This window comes from Triticum urartu, chromosome 3 (assembly GCF_003073215.2).
Source record: "Triticum urartu cultivar G1812 chromosome 3, Tu2.1, whole genome shotgun sequence".
NCBI classification, from domain to species: Eukaryota; Viridiplantae; Streptophyta; class Magnoliopsida; order Poales; family Poaceae; genus Triticum; species Triticum urartu.
Window position 1 is genome coordinate 437,594,353 of NC_053024.1, and position 6,976 is coordinate 437,601,328.

A 6,976-nucleotide genomic window follows, 5' to 3' on the forward strand; every position below is an offset into this window, starting at 1 on the left:
ACGTAATCTCGGTGTGACCGATTACACAAACTTGGTGGGACCGATTTTGGTAATAAGCTAACCAGAGAGTTGGTCAGGTAAACTCGGTGGGACCGATTCGCTCATCTCGGTGAGACCGAAATGTTACAAAATGGAAACAGAGAGATTACAATCCCATCTCGGTGAGACCGAGATCCCTATCGGTGAGACCGATTTTCCTAGGGTTTGTGGCAGTGGCTATGACATTTGAAACTCGGTGGCACCGGATAGATAGAATCGATGGGGCCGAGTTTGACTTTTGGTTTAGGTCATATGTAGATGTGGGAAGGTAGTTGAGGGTTTTGGAGCATATCACTAAGCACTTTGAGCAAGCAAGCCATTAAGCAACACCTCATCCCCTCTTGATAGTATTGGCTTTTCCTATAGACTCAATGTGATCTTGGATCACTAAAATAGAAAATGTAGAGTCTTGATCTTGAAGCTTGAGCCAATCCTTTGTCCTTAGCATCTTGAAAGGGTTCCACATCCTCTAGTCCATGCCACTCCATTGTTGAACTTATCTAAAACATACTAGGTAAAAGTGTTAGTCCAACAAGAGATATGTTCACATTAATTACCAAAACCACCCAGGGAGCACTTGTGCTTTCACAAATAACCTCTTTTCACCGGCAAGTTTGAAATCTTAATTGAGCTCTTTAATAGCCCAATATGCCTTATGTTCTAGTTCGAGAGGTAAGTGACATGCTTTTCCATATACCATTTTATACGGAGACATACCCATATGATTTTTATATGCGGTTCTATAGGCCCATAATGCATCATCAAGTTTCTTGTACCAATTCTTTCTAGACCTATTAACCATCTTTTGCAAAATTAATTTGAGTTCTCTATTACTCAATTCTACTTGACCACTAGACTGTGGGTGATACGGAGATGCAATTCTATGATTGACGTCATATTTAGCAAGCATTTTATGGAAAGCACCGTGAATAAAGTGTGAACCACCATTAGTCATTAAATATCTACGACTCCAAACCTCGAAAAAATAACTTCCTTAAGCATTTTAATAGAAGTGTTATGATCATCACTACTAGTTGGAATAGCTTCTACCCACTTAGTAACGTAATCAACAACAACTAAAATATGTGTATATCCATTAGAGGTAGGAAAAGGTCCCATATAATCAAAGCCCCAAACATCAAATGGTTCAATAACAAGTGAATAATTCATAGGCATTTCTTGACGTCTACTAATATTACCAATTCTTTGACATTCATCACAAGACAAGACAAACTTACGGGCATCCTTGAAGAGGGTAGGCCAATAAAAATCGGATTGCAATACCTTATGTGCAGTTCTATCTCCAGCGTGGTGTCCTCCATAAGCTTCGGAATGACACTTGCGTAGAATTTGTTCCTGTTCATGCTCAGGTACTCGACGTCTAATAACACCATCTACTCCTTCTTTATAAAGATGTGGGTCATCCCAAAAGTAATGTCTCAAATCATAGAAAAACCTTTTCTTTTGTTGGTATGTGAAGCTATGTGGTATGAATTTAGCAACAATGTAATTAGCATAATCAGCATACCAAGGAGTACTATGAGAAGTACTTATGACATTTAATTGTTCATCAAGAAAGCTATCATCAATAGGTAGTGGGTCATCAAGAACATTCTCTAACCTAGATAAGTTGTCTGCAACGGGGTTCTCAGCTCCATTTCTATCAACAATATGCAAATCAAATTCTTGTAGCAAGAGAACCCATCTAATAAGTCTAGGTTTAGCATCTTTCTTCTCCATAAGATATTTAATAGCAGCATGATCAGTGTGGATAGTTACTTTAGAATAAACAATATAAGGTCTGAACTTATCATAAGCAAATACAACTGCTAAAAGTTATTTTTCAGTAGTAGCATAATTTCTTTGAGCATTGTCTATAGTCTTACTAGCATAATGGATAACATTTAATTTCTTATCAACTCTTTGCCCTAGAACATCACCTACAACATAATCGCTAGCATCACACATAATTTCAAAGGGTAAATTCCAATCAGGTGGCTGAACAATAGGTGCAGAGACTAATGCTTTCTTAAGTATTTCAAATGCTTCTACACAATCATCATCAAAGACAAATGGTATATCTCTTTGTAATAAATTAGTCAGAGGCCGAGAAATTTTTGAGAAGTCCTTAATGAACCTCCTATAAAATCCGGCGTGACCAAGGAAACTTATTATACCTTTGATGTCCTTGGGACATGGCATCTTTTCAATAGCATCAACCTTGGCTTTATCAACTTCAATACCTCTTTCAGAAACTTTATGCCCCAAGACAATACCTTCATTAACCATAAAGTGGCACTTTTCCCAATTCAAGACAACATTAGTTTCTTCACATCTCTGCAAAACTCGATCAAGATTGCTCAAGCAATCATCAAAAGAAGAAACATATACGGAAAAGTCGTCCATGAAAACCTCACAAATCTTTTCACAAAAGTCAGAGAATATAGCCATCATGCATCTTTGAAAGGTAGCAGGTGCATTACATAAACCAAAAGGCATATGTCTATAAGCAAAAGTACCAAAAGGGCATGTAAAAGTAGTCTTTGATTGATCTTTAGCCGACACAGGTATTTGAGAGAAATCACAATAACCATCTAGAAAGCAATAATGTGTATGTTTGCATAATCTTTCTAGCATTTGATCGATAAAAAGTAAGGGGGTAATGATCTTTCTTAGTAGCCTTATTTAATGTGCGAAAATCAGTTACCATCCTATAACCTATAATAATTCTTTGTGGAATCAATTCATCTTTATCATTAGGAACAACAGTAATACCTTCCTTCTTAGGGACACAATGAACAGGACTTACCCACTGACTATCAGCAACGGGATAAATTATACCTGCCTCCAGAAGCTTTAGTATTTCTTTTCTTACCACTTCTTTCATTTTAGGATTCAGACGTCGTTGAGGATCACGAACTGGTTTGGCATCTGCTTCCAAATTTATTTTATGTTGACATAGAGTGGGACTAATGCCCTTAAGATCATCAAGAGTATATCCAATAGCAGCACGGTGCTTCTTTAGAGTTTTCAATAATCTTTCTTCTTCATGCTCTGAAAGGTTAGCACTAATAATAACAGGATATATCTTCTTTTCATCAAAATAAGCATATTTAAGATTATCAGGCAACGGTTTAAGCTCAAACACGGGATCACCCTTAGGTGGAGAGGGATCCCCTAGGATTTCAACATGCAAATTGTGTTTCAGAATAGGTTCCTATTTAAAGAATACTTCATCTATTTCCCTTCTTTCATTCATAAACATATCATTCTCATGGTCTAGCAAATATTGTTCTAAAGGATCACTAGGAGGTACGGCAATAGAAGCAAGACCAATAATTTCATCCTTACTAGGCAATTCTTCTTCACGGTGTTGTTTACTAAATTTAGAAAAATTAAACTCATGAATCATATCATCCAAGCCAATAGTAACAACATTCTTTTCGCAGTCTATCTTAGCATTAACAGTGTTTAAGAAGGGTCTACCAAATATAATAGGACAAAAGCTATCTTGTGGGGAACTGAGAACAAGAAAATCACCAGGATATTTAGTTTTCGCACACAAGACTTCAACATCTCTAACAATTCCCATTACTGAAATAGTATCTCTATTGGCAAGTTTAATTGTGACATCAATATCTTCTAACTCAGCAGGTGCAATTTCATGCTTGATTTCTTTATACAAGTCATAAGGTATAACACTAGCACCCATATCACATAAGCCATGATAATAATGTTCTCCTATTTTAACAGAAATAACAGGCACGCCTACCACAGGTCTATGTTTATCTTTAGCACAAGGTTTAGCAATTCTAGCAGTTTCACCGCAGAACTGAATAACATGCCCATCAATATTATCAGCCAAGAGATTTTTAACAATAGCAACATTAGGTTCAACTTTAACTTGTTCAGGAGGTGTATAAGTTCTAATATTGCTTTTACGAACCGCAGTTGAAGCTTTAGCATGATCCTTTATTCTAACAGGGAAAGGTGGTTTCTCAACATAAGAAGTAGGGACAATAGGATCATTATAAGTGACAGTCTTTTCTTCAACTTTAATTGGTGCAGCTACTTTTACTTCTATGGGAGGATGATATGTAAACCACTTCTCCTTAGGGAGATCAACATAAGTAGCAAAAGATTCACAGAAAGAAGCTACTATCTCAGAATCAAGTCCATATTTAGTGCTAAACTTACGGAAAATATCAGTATCCATAAAAGATTTAACACAATCAAACTTAGGTGCCATACCTGACTCCTTACCTTCGTCGAGATCCCAATCTTCAGAGTTGTGTTTAATTCTATCCAATAAATCCCATCTAAATCCAATAGTCTTCATCATAAAAGAGCCGGCACAAGAAGTATCGAGAATGGTGCGATTATTTTCAGAAAGCCGAGCATAATTTTTTTTAATAATTGTTTCTCTTGAGAGCTCATGATTGGGGCATGAATATAACATTGATTTAAGCCTCCCCCAAGCTTGAGCGATGCTTTCTCCTTCGCGAGGCCAAAAATTATATATATAATTGCGATCACGATGAACAAGATGCATAGGGTAATACTTTTGATGAAATTCCAATTTCAATCTTCTATAGTTCCATGATCTCGTATCATCACATAGCCTATACCATGTCAATGCGTCTCCCTTCAAAGATAAAGGGAAGACCTTCTTCTTAGCAACATCATCGGGTATACCTGCAAGCTTAAATAATCCACAAACTTCATCCACATATATTAGGTGTTCATCAAGATGCTTTGTTCCATCTCCTGTAAAAGGATTAGCTAGCAATTTTTCTATCATACCCGAAGGAAACTCAAAAGGAATTTCATTTTCAATAGGTTCAGTAGGTTGAGGAGAAACTATTTGCTCTACTGGTCGGGGTGCAGATACCCCGAACAAGCCCCTCAGAGGATTACTTTCCATAGTAACAAGTGACAGTAAATTTCAGCACACTATATAAAATTTTCCTTACCAAATTCCACCTACCAAAGGCGCTTCACTCCCCGGCAACGGCCCCAGAAAAGAGTCTTGATGACCCACAAGTATAGGGGATCTATCGTAGTCCTTTTGATAAGTAAGAGTGTCGAACTCAACGAGGAGCAGAAGGAAATGATAAGCAGTTTTCAGCAAGGTATTCTCTGCAAGTACTGAAATAAGTGGTAACAGATAGTTTTGTGATAAGATAATTTGTAACAAGCAACAATTAAAAAAAGTAAATAAAGTGCAGCAAGGTGGCCCAATCCTTTTTGTAGCAAAGTACAAGTCTGGACAAACTCTTATATAAGGAAAAGCACTCCCGAGGACACATGGGAATATCGTCAAGCTAGTTTTCATCACGTTCATATGATTCACGTTCGGTACTTTGATAATTTGATATGTGGGTGGACCGGTGCTTGGGTGCTGTTCTTAGTTGAACAAGCATCCCACTTATGATTAACCTATATTGCAAGAATCTGCAACTACAACAAAAGTATTAAGGTAAACCTAACCATAGCATGAAACATATGGATCCAAATCAGCCCCTTACGAAGCAACGCATAAACTAGGGTTTAAGCTTCTGTTACTCTAGCAACCCATCATCTACTTATTACTTGCCAATGCCTTCCTCTAGGCCCAAATAATGGTGAAGTGTTATGTAGTCGACGTTCACATAACACCACTAGAGGCTAGACAACATACATCTCATCAAAATATCGAACGAATACCAAATTCACATGACTACTAATATCAAGACTTCTCCCTTGTCCTCAGGAACAAACGTAACTACTCACAAAGCATATTCATGTTCATAATTAGAGGGGTAATAATATGCATAAAGGATCTGAACATATGATCTTCCACCAAATAAACCAACTAGCATCAACTACAAGGAGTAATCAACACTACTAGCAACCTACTAGCACCAATCCCGGACTTGGAGACAAGGATTGGATACAAGAGATGAACTAGGGTTTTAAGATGAGATGGTGCTGGTGAAGATATTGATGGAGATTGTCCTATCCCGATGAGAGGAGCGTTGGTGATGACGATGGCGATGATTTCCCCCTCCTGGAGGAAAGTGTCCCCGGCAGAACAGCTCTGGCGGAGCCCTAGATTGGTTCCGCCAAGGTTCCGCCTCGTGGCGGCGGAGTTTCGTCCCGAAAGGTTGCCTCTTATTTTTTTTCTCGATGAAAGACTTCATATAGCAGAAGATGGTCAGCGGAGAGCCACCAGGGGGCCCACGAGGTAGGGGGCGCGCCCTAGGGTGGGCGCCCCCCACCCTCGTGGACAGGGTGTGGGCCCCCTGGTCTTCATCTTTGGCGAGGATTTTTTATTATTTATTATAAGATATTCTGTGGAGTTTTAGGACTTTCGGAGTTGTGCAGAATAGGTCTCTAATATTTGCTCCTTTTCCAGCCCAGAATTCCAGCTGCCGGCATTCTCCCTCCTTATGTAAACCTTGTAAAATAAGAGAGAATAGCCATAAGTATTGTGACATAATGTGAAATAACAGCCCATAATGCAATAAATATCGATATAAAAGCATGATGCAAAATGGACGTATCAGCCGTCCAATCCAAAGCATGTCTCGACATGGCCGCCACCACGCCCGCGCTTTCGTAGGAGTTTTGGCCGTCGGTTGGAGGAGTTTCGGTCGTCGCCGTCGTAGTCGGTGCCACAGGGGTACGACCGCCGACGGCGGCTATGGACCATGGCAGCTTCCGTCGAGTGCTCGAGAGCGGCCTGTAGCCGGCCGCACCACACCTGCTGCATCGAGGTGATCATCGCGGCCTCTTTGCCACCACGACCGCAAGGTGTTTGACACTTTACCCACAAAGGTATGGATAGTGGAGGTGAATTTTTCTTCAACCACTTCATTTATTCATCGGATGATTCGTTCTCGGATGACGAAAATCTTGTGGTGGCTGCACTGGTCGTTCACGACCACATTCAACT